Below are 22,951 nucleotides of genomic sequence, written 5' to 3'. Positions count from 1 at the left end.
CACTCTTTCTGTAGAAAATGCAAGTGGACATTCGGAGCGCTAAGAGGGTAATAGTGGAAAAAGGAATATATTCAAATATAAACTACACAGTAGCATTCTGTGAAAATTCTTTCTGTTCTGTGCATTCAACTAACAGAGTTGAACCTTACTTTTGATTGAGCCGTTCTGAAACACTCTTTCTGTAGAAACTGCAATTGGACATGCTAAGCGCTAAGAGGCCTACATTGGGAAAAAGAATCTCTTCAAATAAAAACTACACAGATGCATTCTGTGAAACTTATTTCTGATCTGTAAATTCAGTTAACAGAGATAAAACATATTTTTGATTAAGCAGTTATGAAACACTCTTTTTGTAGAAAATGCAAGTGGAGATTCCGAGCGCTAAGGGGGTAATAGTGGAAAAAAGGAATGTCTTCAAATATATACTACACAGAATCATTCGGTGAAACTTCTTTCTGATCTGTGCATTCAGCTAACAGAGTTAAACCATACTTTTGATTGAGCAGATCTGAACACTCTTTCTGTAGAAAATGCAACTGGACATTTGGAGCGCTAAGAGAGTAGTAGTGGAAAAAGGAATATATTCAAATATGAACTACACAGAAGCATTCTGTGAAACTTCTTTCTGATCTGAGCATTCAGCTAAAAGAGTTAAATCATACGTTTGATTGAGCAGTTTTGAAACACTCTGTCTGTAGAAAATGCAACTGGACATTCGTAGCGCTAAGTGGGTAATAGTGGAAAAAAGAATATGTTCAAATATAAACTACACAGAAGCATTGTATGAAACTTCTTTCTGTTCTGTGCATTCAACTAACAGAGTTGAACCTTACTTTGGATTGAGCCTTTCTGAAACACTCTTTCTGTAGAAACTGCAATTGGAAATTCTGAGCGCTAAGAGGCCTCCATTGGGAAAAATAATATCTTCAAATAAAAACTACACAGAAGCATTGTGTGAAACTTATTTCTGATATGTTCATTAAGCTAACAGAGTTAAACCATACTTTTGATTGCGCAGTTCTGAACACTCTTTCTGTAGAAAATGCAAGTGGACATTCGGAGCGCTAAGAGGGTAATAGTGGAAAAAGGAATATATTCAAATATAAACTACACAGTAGCATTCTGTGAAAATTCTTTCTGTTCTGTGCATTCAACTAACAGAGTTGAACCTTACTTTTGATTGAGCCGTTCTGAAACACTCTTTCTGTAGAAACTGCAATTGGACATGCTAAGCGCTAAGAGGTCTACATTGGGAAAAAGTATATCTTCAAATAAAAACTACACAGATGCATTCTGTGAAACTGATTTCTGATCTGTAAATTCAGTTAACAGAGATAAAACATATTTTTGATTGAGCAGTTATGAAACACTCTTTTTGTAGAAAATGCAAGTGGAGATTCGGAGCGCTAAGAGGGTAATAGTGGAAAAAGGAATGTCTTCAAATATAAACTACACAGAATCATTCGGTGAAACTTCTTTATGATCTGTGCATTCAGCTAACAGAGTTAAACCATACTTTTGATTGAGCAGATCTGAACACTCTTTCTGTAGAAAATGCAACTGGACATTTGGAGCGCTAAGAGCGTAGTAGTGGAAAAAGTAATATATTCAAATATAAACTACACAGAAGCATTCTGTGAAACTTCTTTCTGATCTGAGCATTCAGCTAACAGAGTTAAACCATACATTTGATTGAGCAGTTTTGAAACACTCTGTCTGTAGAAAATGCAACTGGACATTCGTAGCGCTAAGTGGGTAATAGTGGAAAAAAGAATATGTTCAAATATAAACTACACAGAAGCATTGTATGAAACTTCTTTCTGTTCTGTGCATTCAACTAACAGAGTTGAACCTTACTTTTGATTGAGCCTTTCTGAAACACTCTTTCTGTAGAAACTGCAATTGGACATTCTGAGCGCTAAGAGGCCTCTATTGGGAAAAATAATATCTTCAAATGAAAACTACACAGAAGCATTGTGTGAAACTTATTTCTGATATGTTCATTAAGCTAACAGAGTTAAACCATACTTTTGATTGCGCAGTTCTGAACACTCTTTCTGTAGAAAATGCAAGTGGACATTCGGAGCGCTAAGAGGGTAATAGTGGAAAAAGGAATATATTCAAATATAAACTACACAGTAGCATTCTGTGAAAATTCTTTCTGTTCTGTGCATTCAACTAACAGAGTTGAACCTTACTTTTGATTGAGCCGTTCTGAAACACTCTTTCTGTAGAAACTGCAATTGGACATTCTGAGCGCTAAGAGGCCTATATTGGGAAAAAGAATGTCTACAAATAAAAACTACACAGCAGAATTGTGTGAAACTTCTTTCTGTTCTGTTTGTTCAACTAAAAGAGTTGAACGTTAGTTTTGATTGAGCCGTTCTGAAACACTCTTTCTGTAGAAAATGCAAGTGGAGATTCGGAGCGCTAAGAGGGTAATAGTGGAAAAAGGAATGTCTCCAAATATAAACTACACAGAATCATTCTGTGAAACTTATTTCTGATCTGTGCATTCAGCTAACAGAGTTAAACCATACTTTTGATTGAGCAGATCTGAACACTCTTTCTGTAGAAAATGCAACTGGACATTTGGAGCGCTAAGAGAGTACTAGTGGAAAAAGGAATATATTCAAATATAAACTACACAGAAGCATTCTGTGAAACTTCTTTCTGATCTGAGCATTCAGCTAACAGAGTTAAACCATACTTTTGATTGAGCAGTTTTGAAACACTCTGTCTGTAGAAAATGCAACTGGACATTCGTAGGGCTAAGTGGGTAATAGTGGAAAAAAGAATATGTTCAAATATAAACTACACAGAAGCATTGTATGAAACTTCTTTCTGTTCTGTGCATTCAACTAACAGAGCTGAACCTTACTTTTGATTGAGCCGTTCTGAAACACTCTTTCTGTAGAAACTGCAATTGGACATTCTGAGCGCTAAGAGGCCTCTACAGGGAAAAATAATATCTTCAAATAAAAACTACACAGAAGCGTTGTGTGAAACTTATTTCTGATATGTTCATTAAGCTAACAGAGTTAAACCATACTTTTGATTGCGCAGTGCTGAACCCTCTTTCTGTAGAAAATGCAAGTGGACATTCGGAGCGCTAAGAGGCTAATAGTGGAAAAAGGAATATATTCAAATATAAACTACACAGTAGCATTCTGTGAAAATTCTTTCTGTTCTGTGCATTCAACTAACAGAGTTGAACCTTACTTTTGATTGAGCCGTTCTGAAACACTCTTTCTGTAGAAACTGCAATTGGACATGCTAAGTGCTAAGAGGCCTACATTGGGAAAAAGAATATCTTCAAATAAAAACTACACAGATGCATTCTGTGAAACTTATCTCTGATCTGTAAATTCAGTTAACAGAGATAAAACATATTTTTGATTCAGCAGTTATGAAACACTCTTTTTGTAGAAAAGGCAAGTGGAGATTCCGAGCGCTAAGAGGGTAATAGTGGAAAAAGGAATGTCTTCAAATATAAACTACACAGAATCATTCGGTGAAACTTCTTTCTGATCTGTGCATTCATCTAACAGAGTTAAACCATACTTTTGATTGAGCAGATCTGAACACTCTTTCTGTAGAAAATGCAACTGGACATTTGGAGCGCTAAGAGCGTAGTAGTGGAAAAAGGAATATATTCAAATATAAACTACACAGAAGCATTCTGTGAAACTTCTTTCTGATCTGAGCATTCAGCTAACAGAGTTAAACCATACTTTTGATTGAGCAGTTTTGAAACACTCTGTCTGTAGAAAATGCAACTGGACATTCGTAGCGCTAAGTGGGTAATAGTGGAAAAAAGAATATGTTCAAATATAAACTACACAGAAGCATTGTATGAAACTTCTTTCTGTTCTCTGCATTCAACTAACAGAGTTGAACCTTACTTTTGATTGAGCCTTTCTGAAACACTCTTTCTGTAGAAACTGCAATTGGACATTCTGAGCGCTAAGAGGCCTCTATTGGGAAAAATAATATCTTCAAATGAAAACTACACAGAAGCATTGTGTGAAACTTATTTCTGATATGTTCATTAAGCTAACAGAGTTAAACCATACTTTTGATTGCGCAGTTCTGAACACTCTTTCTGTAGAAAATGCAAGTGGACATTCGGAGCGCTAAGAGGGTAATAGTGGAAAAAGGAATATATTCAAATATAAACTACACAGTAGCATTCTGTGAAAATTCTTTCTGTTCTGTGCATTCAACTAACAGAGTTGAACCTTACTTTTGATTGAGCCGTTCTGAAACACTCTTTCTGTAGAAACTGCAATTGGACCTGCTAAGCGCTAAGAGGCCTACATTGGGAAAAAGAATATCTTCAAATAAAAACTACACAGATGCATTCTGTGAAACTTATTTCTGATCTGTAAATTCAGTTAACAGAGATAAAACATATTTTTGATTGAGCAGTTATGAAACACTCTTTTTGTAGAAAATGCAAGTGGAGATTCGGAGCGCTAAGAGGGTAATAGTGGAAAATAGAATGTCTTCAAATATAAACTACACAGAATCATTCGGTGAAACTTCTTTCTGATCTGTGCATTCAGCTAACAGAGTTAAACCATACTTTTGATTGAGCAGATCTGAACACTCTTTCTGTAGAAAATGCAACTGGACATTTTGAGCGCTAAGAGCGTAGTAGTGGAAAAAGGAATATATTCAAATATAAACTACACAGAAGCATTCTGTGAAACTTCTTTCTCATCTGAGCATTCAGGTAACAGAGTTAAACCATACTTTTGATTGAGCAGTTTTGAAACACTCTGTCTGTTGAAAATGCAACTGGACATTCGTAGCGCTAAGTGAGTAATAGTGGAAAAAAAATATGTTCAAATATAAACTACACAGAAGCATTGTATGAAACTTCTTTCTGTTCTGTGCATTCAACTAACAGAGTTCAACCTTACTTTTGATTGAGCCGTTCTGAAACACTCTTTCTGTAGAAACTGCAATTGGACATTCTGAGCGCTAGGAGGCCTATATTGGGAAAAAGAATGTCTACAAATAAAAACTACACAGAAGAATTGTGTGAAACTTCTTTCTGTTCTGTTTGTTCAACTAAAAGAGTTGAACCTTAGTTTTGATTGAGCCGTTCTGAAACACTCTTTCTGTAGAAAATGCAAGTGGTGATTCGGAGCGCTAAGAGGGTAATAGTGGAAAAAGGAATGTCTCCAAATATAAACTACACAGAATCATTCTGTGAAACTTCTTTCTGATCTGTGCATTCAGCTAACAGAGTTAAACCATACTTTTGATTGAGCAGATCTGAACAATCTTTCTGTAGAAAATGCAACTGGACATTTGGAGCGCTAAGAGAGTAGTAGTGGAAAAAGGAATATATTCAAACATAAACTACACAGAAGCATTCTGTGAAACTTCTTTCTGATCTGAGCATTCAGCTAACAGAGTTAAACCATACTTTTGATTGAGCAGTTTTGAAACACTCTGTCTGTAGAAAATGCAACTGGACATTCGTAGCGCTAAGTGGGTAATAGTGGAAAAAAGAATATGTGCAAATATAAACTACCCAGAAGCATTGTATGAAACTTCTTTCTGTTCTGTGCATTCAACTAACAGAGTTGAACCTTACTTTTGATTGAGCCTTTCTGAAACACTCTTTCTGTAGAAACTGCAATTGGACATTCTGAGCGCTAAGAGGCCTCTATTGGGAAAAATAATATCTTCAAATAAAAACTACACAGAAGCATTTTGTGAAACTTATTTCTGATATGTTCATTAAGCTAACAGAGTTAAACCATACTTTTGATTGCGCAGTGCTGAACCCTCTTTCTGTAGAAAATGCAAGTGGACATTCGGAGCGCTAAGAGCGTAGTAGTGGAAAAAGGAATATATTCAAATATAAACTACACAGAAGCATTCTGTGAAACTTCTTTCTGATCTGAGCATTCAGCTAACAGAGTTAAACCATACTTTTGATTGAGCAGTTTTGAAACACTCTGTCTGTAGAAAATGCAACTGGACATTCGTAGCGCTAAGTGGGTAATACTGGAAAAAAGAATATGTTCAAATATAAACTACACAGAAGCATTGTATGAAACTTCTTTCTGTTCTGTGCATTCAACTAACAGAGTTGAACCTGACTTTTGATTGAGCCTTTCTGAAACACTCTTTCTGTAGAAACTGCAATTGGACATTCTGAGCGCTAAGAGGCCTAAATGGGGAAAAATAATATCTTCAAATAAAAACTACACAGAAGCATTGTGTGAATCTTATTTCTGATATGTTCATTAAGCTAACAGAGTTAAACCATACTTTTGATTGCGCAGTTCTGAACACTCTTTCTGTAGAAAATGCAAGTGGACATTCGGAGCGCTAAGAGGGTAATAGTGGAAAAATGAATATATTCAAATATAAACTACACAGTAGCATTCTGTGAAAATTCTTTCTTTTCTGTGCATTCAACTAACAGAGTTGAACCTTACTTTTGATTGAGCCATTCTGAAACACTCTTTCTGTAGAAACTGCAATTGGACATGCTAAGCGCTAAGAGGCCTACATTGGGAAAAAGAATCTCTTCAAATAAAAACTACACAGATGCATTCTGTGAAACTTATTTCTGATCTGTAAATTCAGTTAACAGAGATAAAACATATTTTTGATTGAGCAGTTATGAAACACTCTTTTTGTAGAAAATGCAAGTGGAGATTCCGAGCGCTAAGTGGGTAATAGTGGAAAAAGGAATGTCTTCAAATATAAACTACACAGAATCATTCGGTGAAACTTCTTTCTGATCTGTGCATTCAGCTAACAGAGTTAAACCATACTTTTGATTGAGCAGATCTGAACACTCTTTCTGTAGAAAATGCAACTGGACATTTGGAGCGCTAAGAGCGTAGTAGTGGAAAAAGGAATATATTCAAATATAAACTACACAGAAGCATTCTGTGAAACTTCTTTCTGATCTGACCATTCAGCTAACAGAGTTAAACCATACATTTGATTGAGCAGATTTGAAACACTCTGTCTGTAGAAAATGCAACTAGACATTCGTAGCGCTAAATGGGTAATAGTGGAAAAAAGAATATGTTCAAATATAAACTACACAGAAGCATTGTATGAAACTTCTTTCTGTTCTGTGCATTCAACTAACAGAGTTCAACCTTACTTTTGATTGAGCCGTTCTGAAACACTCTTTCTGCAGAAACTGCAATTGGACATTCTGAGCGCCAAGAGGCCTATATTGGGAAAAAGAATGTCTACAAATAAAAACTACACAGAAGAATTGTGTGAAACTTTTTTCTGTTCTGTTTGTTCAACTAAAAGAGTTGAACCTTAGTTTTGATTCAGCCGTTCTGAAACACTCTTTCTGTAGAAAATGCAAGTGGAGATTCGGAGCGCTAAGAGGGTAATAGTGGAAAAAGGAATGTCTCCAAATATAAACTACACAGAATCATTCTGTGAAACTTCTTTCTGATCTGTGCATTCAGCTAACAGATTTAAACCATACTTTTGATTGAGCAGATCTGAACACTCTTTCTGTAGAAAATGCAACTGGACATTTGGAGCGCTAAGAGAGTAGTAGTGGAAAAAGGAATATATCCAAATATAAACTACACAGAAGCATTCTGTGAAACTTCTTTCTGATCTGAGCATTCAGCTAACAGAGTTAAACCATACTTTTGATTGAGCAGTTTTGAAACACTCTGTCTGTAGAAAATGCAACTGGACATTCGTAGCGCTAAGTGGGTAATAGTGGAAAAAAGAATATGTTCAAATATAAACTACACAGAAGCATTGTATGAAACTTCTTTCTGTTCTGTGCATTCAACTAACAGAGTTGAACCTTACTTTTGATTGAGCCTTTCTGAAACACTCTTTCTGTAGAAACTGCAATTGGACATTCTGAGCGCTAAGAGGCCTCTATTGGGAAAAATAATATCTTCAAATAAAAACTACACAGAAGCATTGTGTGAAACTTATTTCTGATATGTTCATTAAGCTAACAGAGTTAAACCATACTTTTGATTGCGCAGTGCTGAACCCTCTTTCTGTAGAAAATGCAAGTGGACATTCGGAGCGCTAAGAGGGTAATAGTGGAAAAAGGACTATATTCAAATATAAACTACACAGTAGCATTCTGTGAAAATTCTTTCTGTTCTGTGCATTCAACTAACAGAGTTGAACCTTACTTTTGATTGAGCCGTTCTGAAACACTCTTTCTGTAGAAACTGCAATTGGACATGCTAAGCGCTAAGAGGCCTACTTTGGGAAAAAGAATATCTTCAAATAAAAACTACACAGATGCATTCTGTGAAACTTATTTCTGATCTGTAAATTCAGTTAACAGAGATAAAACATATTTTTGATTGAGCAGTTATGAAACACTCTTTTTGTAGAATATACAAGTGGAGATTCGGAGCGCTAATGGGGTAATAGTGGAAAAAGGAATGTCTTCAAATATAAACTACACAGAATCATTCGGTGAAACTTCTTTCTGATCTGTGCATTCAGCTAACAGAGTTAAACCATACTTTTGATTGAGCAGATCTGAACACTCTTTCTGTAGAAAATGCAACTGGACATTTGGAGCGCTAAGAGCGTAGTAGTGGAAAAAGGAATATATTCAAATATAAACTACACAGAAGCATTCTGTGAAACTTCATTCTGATCTGAGCATTCAGCTAACAGATTTAAACCATACTTTTGATTGAGCAGTTTTGAAACACTCTGTCTGTAGAAAATGCAACTGGACATTCGTAGCGCTAAGTGGGTAATAGTGGAAAAAAGAATATGTTCAAATATAAACTACACAGAAGCATTGTATGAAACTTCTTTCTGTTCTGTGCATTCAACTAACAGAGTTGAACCTTACTTTTGATTGAGCCGTTCTGAAACACTCTTTCTGTAGAAACTGCAATTGGACATTCTGAGCACTAAGAGGCCTATATTGGGAAAAAGAATGTCTACAAATAAAAACTACACAGAAGAATTGTGTGAAACTTCTTTCTGTTCTGTTTGTTCAACTAAAAGATTTGAACCTTAGTTTTGATTGAGCCGTTCTGAAACACTCTTTCTGTAGAAAATGCAAGTGGAGATTCGGAGCGCTAAGAGGGTAATAGTGGAAAAAGGAATGTCTCCAAATATAAACTACACAGAATCATTCTGTGAAACATCTTTCCGATCTGTGCATTCAGCTAACAGATTTAAACCATACTTTTGATTGAGCAGATCTGAACACTCTTTCTGTAGAAAATGCAACTGGACATTTGGAGCGCTAAGAGATTAGTAGTGGAAAAAGGAATATATTCAAATATAAACTACACAGAAGCATTCTGTGAAACTACTTTCTGATTTGAGCATTCAGCTAACAGAGTTAAACCATACTTTTGATTGAGCAGTTTTGAAACACTCTGTCTGTAGAAAATGCAACTGGACATTCGTAGGGCTAAGTGGGTAATAGTGGAAAAAAGAATATGTTCAAATATAAACTACACAGAAGCATTGTATGAAACTTCTTTCTGTTCTGTGCATTCAACTAACAGAGTTGAACCTTACTTTTGATTGAGCCGTTCTGAAACACTCTTTCTGTAGAAACTGCAATTGGACATTCTGAGCGCTAAGAGGCCTCTATAGGGAAAAATAATATCTTCAAATAAAAACTACACAGAAGCGTTGTGTGAAACTTATTTCTGATATGTTCATTAAGCTAACAGAGTTAAACCATACTTTTGATTGCGCAGTGCTGAACCCTCTTTCTGTAGAAAATGCAAGTGGACATTCGGAGCGCTAAGAGGCTAATATTGGAAAAAGGAATATATTCAAATATAAACTACACAGTAGCATTCTGTGAAAATTCTTTCTGTTCTGTGCATTCAACTAACAGAGTTGAACCTTACTTTTGATTGAGCCGTTCTGAAACACTCTTTCTGTAGAAACTGCAATTGGACATGCTAAGCGCTAAGAGGCCTACATTGGGAAAAAGAATATCTTCAAATAAAAACTACACAGATGCATTCTGTGAAACTTATCTCTGATCTGTAAATTCAGTTAACAGAGATAAAACATATTTTTGATTCAGCAGTTATGAAACACTCTTTTTGTAGAAAAGGCAAGTGGAGATTCCGAGCGCTAAGAGGGTAATAGTGGAAAAAGGAATGTCTTCAAATATAAACTACACAGAATCATTCGGTGAAACTTCTTTCTGATCTGTGCATTCAGCTAACAGAGTTAAACCATACTTTTGATTGAGCAGATCTGAACACTCTTTCTGTAGAAAATGCAACTGGACATTTGGAGCGCTAAGAGCGTAGTAGTGGAAAAAGGAATATATTCAAATATAAACTACACAGAAGCATTCTGTGAAACTTCTTTCTGATCTGAGCATTCAGCTAACAGAGTTAAACCATACTTTTGATTGAGCAGTTTTGAAACACTCTGTCTGTAGGAAATGCAACTGGACATTCGTAGCGCTAAGTGGGTAATAGTGGAAAAAAGAATATGTTCAAATATAAACTACACAGAAGCATTGTATGAAACTTCTTTCTGTTCTGTGCATTCAACTAACAGAGTTGAACCTTATTTTTGATTGAGCCTTTCTGAAACACTCTTTCTGTAGAAACTGCAATTGGACATTCTGAGCGCTAAGAGGCCTCTATTGGGAAAAATAATATCTTCAAATAAAAACTACACAGAAGCATTGTGTGAAACTTATTTCTGATATGTTCATTAAGCTAACAGAGTTAAACCATACTTTTGATTGCGCAGTTCTGAACACTCTTTCTGTAGAAAATGCAAGTGGACATTCGGAGCGCTAAGAGGGTAATAGTGGAAAAAGGAATATATTCAAATATAAACTACACAGTAGCATTCTGTGAAAATTCTTTCTGTTCTGTGCATTCAACTAAAAGAGTTGAACCTTACTTTTGATTGAGCCGTTCTGAAACACTCTTTCTGTAGAAACTGCAATTGGACCTGCTAAGCGCTAAGAGGCCTACATTGGGAAAAAGAATATCTTCAAATAAAAACTACACAGATGCATTCTGTGAAACTTATTTCTGATCTGTAAATTCAGTTAACAGAGATAAAACATATTTTTGATTGTGCAGTTATGAAACACTCTTTTTGTAGAAAATGCAAGTGGAGATTCGGAGCGCTATGAGGGTAATAGTGGAAAAAGGAATGTCTTCAAATATAAACTACACAGAAACATTCGGTGAAACTTCTTTCTGATCTGTGCATTCAGCTAACAGAGTTAAACCATACTTTTGATTGAGCAGATCTGAACACTCTTTCTGTAGAAAATGCAACTGGACATTTGGAGCGCTAAGAGCGTGGTAGTGGAAAAAGGAATATATTCAAATATAAACTACACAGAAGCATTCTGTGAAACTTCTTTCTGATCTGAGCATTCAGCTAACAGAATTAAACCATACTTTTGATTGAGCAGTTTTGAAACACTCTGTCTGTAGAAAATGCAACTGGACATTCGTAGCGCTAAGTGGGTAATAGTGGAAAAAAGAATATGTTCAAATATAAACTACACAGAAGCATTGTATGAAACTTCTTTCTGTTCTGTGCATTCAACTAACAGAGTTGAACCTTACTTTTGATTGAGCCGTTCTGAAACACTCTTTCTGTAGAAACTGCAATTGGACATTCTGAGCGCTAAGAGGCCTATATTGGGAAAAAGAATGTCTACAAATAAAAACTACACAGCAGAATTGTGTGAAACTTCTTTCTGTTCTGTTTGTTCAACTAAAAGAGTTGAACGTTAGTTTTGATTGAGCCGTTCTGAAACACTCTTTCTGTAGAAAATGCAAGTGGAGATTCGGAGCGCTAAGAGGGTAATAGTGGAAAAAGGAATGTCCCAAATATAAACTACACAGAATCATTCTGTGAAACTTCTTTCTGATCTGTGCATTCAGCTAACAGAGTTAAACCATACTTTTGATTGAGCAGATCTGAACACTCTTTCTGTAGAAAATGCAACTGGACATTTGGAGCGCTAAGAGAGTAGTAGTGGAAAAAGGAATATGTTCAAATATAAACTACACAGAAGCGTTGTATGAAACTACTTTCTGTTCTGTGCATTCAACTAACAGAGTTGAACCTTACTTTTGATTGAGCCGTTCTGAAACACTCTTTCTGTAGAAACTGCAATTGGACATTCTGAGCGCTAAGAGGCCTCTATAGGGAAAAATAATATCTTCAAATAAAAACTACACAGAAGCGTTGTGTGAAACTTATTTCTGATATGTTCATTAAGCTAACAGAGTTAAACCATACTTTTGATTGCGCAGTGCTGAACCCTCTTTCTGTAGAAAATGCAAGTGGACATTCGGAGCGCTAAGAGGGTAATAGTGGAAAAATTAATATATTCAAATATAAACTACACAGTAGCATTCTGCGAAAATTCTTTCTGTTCTGTGCATTCAACTAACAGAGTTGAACCTTACTTTTGTTTGAGCCGTTCTGAAACACTCTTTCTGTAGAAACTGCAATTGGACATGCTAAGCGCTAAGAGGCCTACATTGGGAAAAAGAATATCTTCAAATAAAAACTACACAGATGTATTCTGTGAAACTTATCTCTGATCTTTAAATTCAGTTAACAGAGATAAAACATATTTTTGATTGAGCAGTTATGAAACACGCTTTTTGTAGAAAAGGCAAGTGGAGATTCCGAGCGCTAAGACTGTAATAGTGGAAAAAGGAATGTCTTCAAATATAAACTACACAGAATCATTCGGTGAAACTTCTTTCTGATCTGTGCATTCAGCTAACAGAGTTAAACCATACTTTTGATTGAGCAGATCTGAACACTCTTTCTGTAGAAAATGCAACTGGACATTTGGAGCGCTAAGAGCGTAGTAGTGGAAAAAGGAATATATTCAAATATAAACTACACAGAAGCATTCTGTGAAACTTCTTTCTGATCTGAGCATTCAGCTAACAGAGTTAAACCATACTTTTGATTGAGCAGTTTTGAAACACTCTGTCTGTAGAAAATGCAACTGGACATTCGTAGCGCTAAGTGGGTAATAGTGGAAAAAAGAATATGTTCAAATATAAACTACACAGAAGCATTGTATGAAACCTCTTTCTGTTCTGTGCATTCAACTAACAGAGTTGAACCTTACTTTTGATTGAACCTTTCTGAAACACTCTTTCTGTAGAAACTGCAATTGGACATTCTGAGCGCTAAGAGGCCTCTATTGGGAAAAATAATATCTTCAAATAAAAACTACACAGAAGCATTGTGTGAAACTTATTTCTGATATGTTCATTAAGCTAACAGAGTTAAACAATACTTTTGATTGCGCAGTTCTGAACACTCTTTCTGTAGAAAATGCAAGTGGACATTCGGAGCGCTAAGAGGGTTATAGTGGAAAAAGGAATATATTCAAATATAAACTACACAGTAGCATTCTGTGAAAATTCTTTCTGTTCTGTGCATTCAACTAACAGAGTTGAACCTTATTTTGATTGAGCCGTTCTGAAACACTCTTTCTGTAGAAACTGCAATTGGACCTGCTAAGCGCTAAGAGGCCTACATTGGGAAAAAGAATATCTTCAAATAAAACTACACAGATGCATTCTGTGAAACTTATTTCTGATCTGTAAATTCAGTTAACAGAGATAAAACATATTTTTGATTGAGCAGTTATGAAACACTCTTTTTGTAGAAAATGCAAGTGGAGATTCGGAGCGCTAAGAGGGTAATAGTGGAAAAAGGAATGTCTTCAAATATAAACTACACAGAATCATTCGGTGAAACTTCTTTCTGATCTGTGCATTCAGCTAACAGAGTTAAACCATACTTTTGATTGAGCAGATCTGAACACTCTTTCTGTAGAAAATGCAACTGTACATTTTGAGCGCTAAGAGCGTAGTAGTGGAAAAAGGAATATATTCAAATATAAACTACACAGAAGCATTCTGTGAAACTTCTTTCTGATCTGAGCATTCAGGTAACAGAGTTAAACCATACTTTTGATTGAGCAGTTTTGAAACACTCTGTCTGTTGAAAATGCAACTGGACATTCGTAGCGCTAAGTGAGTAATAGTGGAAAAAAAATATATTCAAATATAAACTACACAGAAGCATTGTATGAAACTTCTTTCTGTTCTGTGCATTCAACTAACAGAGTTGAACCTTACTTTTGATTGAGCCGTTCTGAAACACTCTTTCTGTAGAAACTGCAATTGGACATTCTGGGCGCTAGGAGGCCTATATTGGGAAAAAGAATGTCTACAAATAAAAACTACACAGAAGAATTGTGTGAAACTTCTTTCTGTTCTGTTTGTTCAACTAAAAGAGTTGAACCTTAGTTTTGATTGAGCCGTTCTGAAACACTCTTTCTGTAGAAAATGCAAGTGGAGGTTCGGAGCGCTAAGAGGGTAATAGTGGAAAAAGGAATGTCTCCAAATATAAACTACACAGAATCATTCTGTGAAACTTCTTTCTGATCTGTGCATTCAGCTAACAGAGTTAAACCATACTTTTGATTGAGCAGATCTGAACAATCTTTCTGTAGAAAATGCAACTGGACATTTGGAGCGCTAAGAGAGTAGTAGTGGAAAAAGGAATATATTCAAACATAAACTACACAGAAGCATTCTGTGAAACTTCTTTCTGATCTGAGCATTCAGCTAACAGAGTTAAACCATACTTTTGATTGAGCAGTTTTGAAACACTCTGTCTGTAGAAAATGCAACTGGACATTCGTAGCGCTAAGTGGGTAATAGTGGAAAAAAGAATATGTTCAAATATAAACTACACAGAAGCATTGTATGAAACTTCTTTCTGTTCTGTGCATTCAACTAACAGAGTTGAACCTTACTTTTGATTGAGCCTTTCTGAAACACTCTTTCTGTAGAAACTGCAATTGGACATTCTGAGCGCTAAGAGGCCTCTATTGGGAAAAATAATATCTTCAAATAAAAACTACACAGAAGCATTGTGTGAAACTTATTTCTGATATGTTCATTAAGCTAACAGAGTTAAACCATACTTTTGATTGCGCAGTGCTGAACCCTCTTTCTGTAGAAAATGCAAGTGGACATTCGGAGCGCTAAGAGGGTAATAGTGGAAAAAGGACTATATTCAAATATAAACTACACAGTAGCATTCTGTGAAAATTCTTTCTGTTCTGTGCATTCAACTAACAGAGTTGAACCTTACTTTTGATTGAGCCGTTCTGAAACACTCTTTCTGTAGAAACTGCAATTGGACATGCTAAGCGCTAAGAGGCCTACTTTGGGAAAAAGAATATCTTCAAATAAAAACTACACAGATGCATTCTGTGAAACTTATTTCTGATCTGTAAATTCAGTTAACAGAGATAAAACATATTTTTGATTGAGCAGTTATGAAACACTCTTTTTGTAGAAAATACAAGTGGAGATTCGGAGCGCTAAGAGGGTAATAGTGGAAAAAGGAATGTCTTCAAATATAAACTACACAGAAACATTCGGTGAAACTTCTTTCTGATCTGTGCATTCAGCTAACAGAGTTAAACCATACTTTTGATTGAGCAGATCTGAACACTCTTTCTGTAGAAAATGCAACTGGACATTTGGAGCGCTAAGAGCGTAGTAGTGGAAAAAGGAATATATTCAAATATAAACTACACAGAAGCATTCTGTGAAACTTCTTTCTGATCTGAGCATTCAGCTAACAGAGTTAAACCATACTTTTGATGGAGCAGTTTTGAAACACTCTGTCTGTAGAAAATGCAACTGGACATTCGTAGCGCTAAGTGGGTAATAGTGGAAAAAAGAATATATTCAAATATAAACTACACAGAAGCATTGTATGAAACTTCTTTCTGTTCTGTGCATTCAACTAACAGAGTTGAACCTTACTTTTGATTGAGCCGTTCTGAAACACTCTTTCTGTAGAAACTGCAATTGGACATTCTGAGCGCTAAGAGGCCTATATTGGGAAAAAGAATGTCTACAAATAAAAACTACACAGCAGAATTGTGTGAAACTACTTTCTGTTCTGTTTGTTCAACTAAAAGAGTTGAACGTTAGTTTTGATTGAGCCGTTCTGAAACACCCTTTCTGTAGAAAATGCAAGTGGAGATTCGGAGCGCTAAGAGGGTAATAGTGGAAAAAGGAATGTCTCCAAATATAAACTACACAGAATCATTCTGTGAAACTTCTTTCTGATCTGTACATTCAGCTAACAGTGTTAAACCATACTTTTGATTGAGCAGATCTGAACACTCTTTCTGTAGAAAATGCAACTGGACATTTGGAGCGCTAAGAGAGTAGTAGTGGAAAAAGGAATATATTCAAATATAAACTACACAGAAGCATTCTGTGAAACTTCTTTCTGATCTGAGCATTGAGCTAACAGAGTTAAACCATACTTTTGATTGAGCAGTTTTGAAACACTCTGTCTGTAGAAAATGCAACTGGACATTCGTAGGGCTAAGTGGGTAATAGTGGAAAAAAGAATATGTTCAAATATAAACTACACAGAAGCGTTGTATGAAACTACTTTCTGTTCTGTGCATTCAACTAACAGAGTTGAACCTTACTTTTGATTGAGCCGTTCTGAAACACTCTTTCTGTAGAAACTGCAATTGGACATTCTGAGCGCTAAGAGGCCTCTATAGGGAAAAATAATATCTTCAAATAAAAACTACACAGAAGCGTTGTGTGAAACTTATTTCTGATATGTTCATTAAGCTAACATAGTTAAACCATACTTTTGATTGCGCAGTGCTGAACCCTCTTTCTGTAGAAAATGCAAGTGGAAATTCGGAGCGCTAAGAGGGTAATAGTGGAAAAATTAATATATTCAAATATAAACTACACAGTAGCATTCTGTGAAAATTCTTTCTGTTCTGTGCATTCAACTAACAGAGTTGAACCTTACTTTTGTTTGAGCCGTTCTGAAACACTCTTTCTGTAGAAACTGCAATTGGACATGCTAAGCGCAAAGAGGCCTACATTGGGAAAAAGAATATCTTCAAATAAAAACTACACAGATGTATTCTGTGAAACTTATCTCTGATCTGTAAATTCAGTTAACAGAGATAAAACATATTTTTGATTGAGCAGTTATGAAACACTCTTTTTGTAGAAAAGGCAAGTGGAGATTCCGAGCGCTAAGACTGTAATAGTGGAAAAAGGAATGTCTTCAAATATAAACTACACAGAATCATTCGGTGAAACTTCTTTCTGATCTGTGCATTCAGCTAACAGAGTTAAACCATACTTTTGATTGAGCAGATCTGAACACTCTTTCTGTAGAAAATGCAACTGGACATTTGGAGCGCTAAGAGCGTAGTAGTGGAAAAAGGAATATATTCAAATATAAACTACACAGAAGCATTCTGTGAAACTTCTTTCTGATCTGAGCATTCAGCTAACAGAGTTAAACCATACTTTTGATTGAGCAGTTTTGAAACACTCTGTCTGTAGAAAATGCAACTGGACATTCGTAGCGCTAAGTGGGTAATAGTGGAAAAAAGAATATGTTCAAATATAAACTACACAGAAGCATTGTATGAAACCTCTTTCTGTTCTGTGCATTCAACTAACAGAGTTGAACCTTACTTTTGATTGAACCTTTCTGAAACACTCTTTCTGTAGAAACTGCAATTGGACATTCTGAGCGCTAAGAGGCCTCTATTGGGAAAAATAATACCTTCAAATAAAAACTACACAGAAGCATTGTGTGAAACTTATTTCTGATATGTTCATTAAGCTAACAGAGTTAAACCATACTTTTGATTGCGCAGTTCTGAACACTCTTTCTGTAGAAAATGCAAGTGGACATTCGGAGCGCTAAGAGGGTAATAGTGGAAAAAGGAATATATTCAAATATAAACTACACAGTAGCATTCTGTGAAAATTCTTTCTGTTCTGTGCATTCAACTAACAGAGTTGAACCTTACTTTTGATTGAGCCGTTCTGAAACACTCTTTCTGTAGAAACTGCAATTGGACCTGCTAAGCGCTAAGAGGCCTACATTGGGAAAAAGAATATCTTCAAATAAAAACTACACAGATGCATTCTGTGAAACTTATTTCTGATCTGTAAATTCAGTTAACAGAGATAAAACATATTTTTGATTGAGCAGTTATGAAACACACTTTTTGTAGAAAATGCAAGTGGAGATTCGGAGCGCTAAGAGGGTAATAGTGGAAAAAGGAATGTCTTCAAATATAAACTACACAGAATCATTCGGTGAAACTTCTTTCTGATCTGTGCATTCAGCTAACAGAGTTAAACCATACTTTTGATTGAGCAGATCTGAACACTCTTTCTGTAGAAAATGCAACTGGACATTTTGAGCGCTAAGAGCGTAGTAGTGGAAAAAGGAATATATTCAAATATAAACTACACAGAAGCATTCTGTGAAACTTCTTTCTGATCTGAGCATTCAGGTAACAGAGTTAAACCATACTTTTGATTGAGCAGTTTTGAAACACTCTGTCTGTTGAAAATGCAACTGGACATTCGTAGCGCTAAGTGAGTAATAGTGGAAAAAAAATATATTCAAATATAAACTACACAGAAGCATTGTATGAAACTTCTTTCTGTTCTGTGCATTCAACTAACAGAGTTGAACCTTACTTTTGATTGAGCCGTTCTGAAACACTCTTTCTGTAGAAACTGCAATTGGACATTCTGGGCGCTAGGAGGCCTATATTGGGAAAAAGAATGTCTACAAATAAAAACTACACAGAAGAATTGTGTGAAACTTCTTTCTGTTCTGTTTGTTCAACTAAAAGAGTTGAACCTTAGTTTTGATTGAGCCGTTCTGAAACACTCTTTCTGTAGAAAATGCAAGTGGAGGTTCGGAGCGCTAAGAGGGTAATAGTGGAAAAAGGAATGTCTCCAAATATAAACTACACAGAATCATTCTGTGAAACTTCTTTCTGATCTGTGCATTCAGCTAACAGAGTTAAACCATACTTTTGATTGAGCAGATCTGAACAATCTTTCTGTAGAAAATGCAACTGGACATTTGGAGCGCTAAGAGAGTAGTAGTGGAAAAAGGAATATATTCAAACATAAACTACACAGAAGCATTCTGTGAAACTTCTTTCTGATCTGAGCATTCAGCTAACAGAGTTAAACCATACTTTTGATTGAGCAGTTTTGAAACACTCTGTCTGTAGAAAATGCAACTGGACATTCGTAGCGCTAAGTGGGTAATAGTGGAAAAAAGAATATGTTCAAATATAAACTACACAGAAGCATTGTATGAAACTTCTTTCTGTTCTGTGCATTCAACTAACAGAGTTGAACCTTACTTTTGATTGAGCCTTTCTGAAACACTCTTTCTGTAGAAACTGCAATTGGACATTCTGAGCGCTAAGAGGCCTCTATTGGGAAAAATAATATCTTCAAATAAAAACTACACAGAAGCATTGTGTGAAACTTATTTCTGATATGTTCATTAAGCTAACAGAGTTAAACCATACTTTTGATTGCGCAGTGCTGAACCCTCTTTCTGTAGAAAATGCAAGTGGACATTCGGAGCGCTAAGAGGGTAATAGTGGAAAAAGGACTATATTCAAATATAAACTACACAGTAGCATTCTGTGAAAATTCTTTCTGTTCTGTGCATTCAACTAACAGAGTTGAACCTTACTTTTGATTGAGCCGTTCTGAAACACTCTTTCTGTAGAAACTGCAATTGGACATGCTAAGCGCTAAGAGGCCTACTTTGGGAAAAAGAATATCTTCAAATAAAAACTACACAGATGCATTCTGTGAAACTTATTTCTGATCTGTAAATTCAGTTAACAGAGATAAAACATATTTTTGATTGAGCAGTTATGAAACACTCTTTTTGTAGAAAATACAAGTGGAGATTCGGAGCGCTAAGAGGGTAATAGTGGAAAAAGGAATGTCTTCAAATATAAACTACACAGAAACATTCGGTGAAACTTCTTTCTGATCTGTGCATTCAGCTAACAGAGTTAAACCATACTTTTGATTGAGCAGATCTGAACACTCTTTCTGTAGAAAATGCAACTGGACATTTGGAGCGCTAAGAGCGTAGTAGTGGAAAAAGGAATATATTCAAATATAAACTACACAGAAGCATTCTGTGAAACTTCTTTCTGATCTGAGCATTCAGCTAACAGAGTTAAACCATACTTTTGATGGAGCAGTTTTGAAACACTCTGTCTGTAGAAAATGCAACTGGACATTCGTAGCGCTAAGTGGGTAATAGTGGAAAAAAGAATATATTCAAATATAAACTACACAGAAGCATTGTATGAAACTTCTTTCTGTTCTGTGCATTCAACTAACAGAGTTGAACCTTACTTTTGATTGAGCCGTTCTGAAACACTCTTTCTGTAGAAACTGCAATTGGACATTCTGAGCGCTAAGAGGCCTATATTGGGAAAAAGAATGTCTACAAATAAAAACTACACAGCAGAATTGTGTGAAACTACTTTCTGTTCTGTTTGTTCAACTAAAAGAGTTGAACGTTAGTTTTGATTGAGCCGTTCTGAAACACCCTTTCTGTAGAAAATGCAAGTGGAGATTCGGAGCGCTAAGAGGGTAATAGTGGAAAAAGGAATGTCTCCAAATATAAACTACACAGAATCATTCTGTGAAACTTCTTTCTGATCTGTACATTCAGCTAACAGTGTTAAACCATACTTTTGATTGAGCAGATCTGAACACTCTTTCTGTAGAAAATGCAACTGGACATTTGGAGCGCTAAGAGAGTAGTAGTGGAAAAAGGAATATATTCAAATATAAACTACACAGAAGCATTCTGTGAAACTTCTTTCTGATCTGAGCATTGAGCTAACAGAGTTAAACCATACTTTTGATTGAGCAGTTTTGAAACACTCTGTCTGTAGAAAATGCAACTGGACATTCGTAGGGCTAAGTGGGTAATAGTGGAAAAAAGAATATGTTCAAATATAAACTACACAGAAGCGTTGTATGAAACTACTTTCTGTTCTGTGCATTCAACTAACAGAGTTGAACCTTACTTTTGATTGAGCCGTTCTGAAACACTCTTTCTGTAGAAACTGCAATTGGACATTCTGAGCGCTAAGAGGCCTCTATAGGGAAAAATAATATCTTCAAATAAAAACTACACAGAAGCGTTGTGTGAAACTTATTTCTGATATGTTCATTAAGCTAACATAGTTAAACCATACTTTTGATTGCGCAGTGCTGAACCCTCTTTCTGTAGAAAATGCAAGTGGAAATTCGGAGCGCTAAGAGGGTAATAGTGGAAAAATTAATATATTCAAATATAAACTACACAGTAGCATTCTGTGAAAATTCTTTCTGTTCTGTGCATTCAACTAACAGAGTTGAACCTTACTTTTGTTTGAGCCGTTCTGAAACACTCTTTCTGTAGAAACTGCAATTGGACATGCTAAGCGCAAAGAGGCCTACATTGGGAAAAAGAATATCTTCAAATAAAAACTACACAGATGTATTCTGTGAAACTTATCTCTGATCTGTAAATTCAGTTAACAGAGATAAAACATATTTTTGATTGAGCAGTTATGAAACACTCTTTTTGTAGAAAAGGCAAGTGGAGATTCCGAGCGCTAAGACTGTAATAGTGGAAAAAGGAATGTCTTCAAATATAAACTACACAGAATCATTCGGTGAAACTTCTTTCTGATCTGTGCATTCAGCTAACAGAGTTAAACCATACTTTTGATTGAGCAGATCTGAACACTCTTTCTGTAGAAAATGCAACTGGACATTTGGAGCGCTAAGAGCGTAGTAGTGGAAAAAGGAATATATTCAAATATAAACTACACAGAAGCATTCTGTGAAACTTCTTTCTGATCTGAGCATTCAGCTAACAGAGTTAAACCATACTTTTGATTGAGCAGTTTTGAAACACTCTGTCTGTAGAAAATGCAACTGGACATTCGTAGCGCTAAGTGGGTAATAGTGGAAAAAAGAATATGTTCAAATATAAACTACACAGAAGCATTGTATGAAACCTCTTTCTGTTCTGTGCATTCAACTAACAGAGTTGAACCTTACTTTTGATTGAACCTTTCTGAAACACTCTTTCTGTAGAAACTGCAATTGGACATTCTGAGCGCTAAGAGGCCTCTATTGGGAAAAATAATACCTTCAAATAAAAACTACACAGAAGCATTGTGTGAAACTTATTTCTGATATGTTCATTAAGCTAACAGAGTTAAACCATACTTTTGATTGCGCAGTTCTGAACACTCTTTCTGTAGAAAATGCAAGTGGACATTCGGAGCGCTAAGAGGGTAATAGTGGAAAAAGGAATATATTCAAATATAAACTACACAGTAGCATTCTGTGAAAATTCTTTCTGTTCTGTGCATTCAACTAACAGAGTTGAACCTTACTTTTGATTGAGCCGTTCTGAAACACTCTTTCTGTAGAAACTGCAATTGGACCTGCTAAGCGCTAAGAGGCCTACATTGGGAAAAAGAATATCTTCAAATAAAAACTACACAGATGCATTCTGTGAAACTTATTTCTGATCTGTAAATTCAGTTAACAGAGATAAAACATATTTTTGATTGAGCAGTTATGAAACACACTTTTTGTAGAAAATGCAAGTGGAGATTCGGAGCGCTAAGAGGGTAATAGTGGAAAAAGGAATGTCTTCAAATATAAACTACACAGAATCATTCGGTGAAACTTCTTTCTGATCTGTGCATTCAGCTAACAGAGTTAAACCATACTTTTGATTGAGCAGATCTGAACACTCTTTCTGTAGAAAATGCAACTGGACATTTTGAGCGCTAAGAGCGTAGTAGTGGAAAAAGGAATATATTCAAATATAAACTACACAGAAGCATTCTGTGAAACTTCTTTCTGATCTGAGCATTCAGGTAACAGAGTTAAACCATACTTTTGATTGAGCAGTTTTGAAACAGTCTGTCTCTTGAAAATGCAACTGGACATTCGTAGCGCTAAGTGAGTAATAGTGGAAAAAAAATAAGTTCAAATATAAACTA

Source organism: Symphalangus syndactylus, chromosome 19 (assembly GCF_028878055.3).
Source record: "Symphalangus syndactylus isolate Jambi chromosome 19, NHGRI_mSymSyn1-v2.1_pri, whole genome shotgun sequence".
NCBI lineage: Eukaryota > Metazoa > Chordata > Mammalia > Primates > Hylobatidae > Symphalangus > Symphalangus syndactylus.
Note: the sequence above shows the minus strand (reverse complement) of the source record.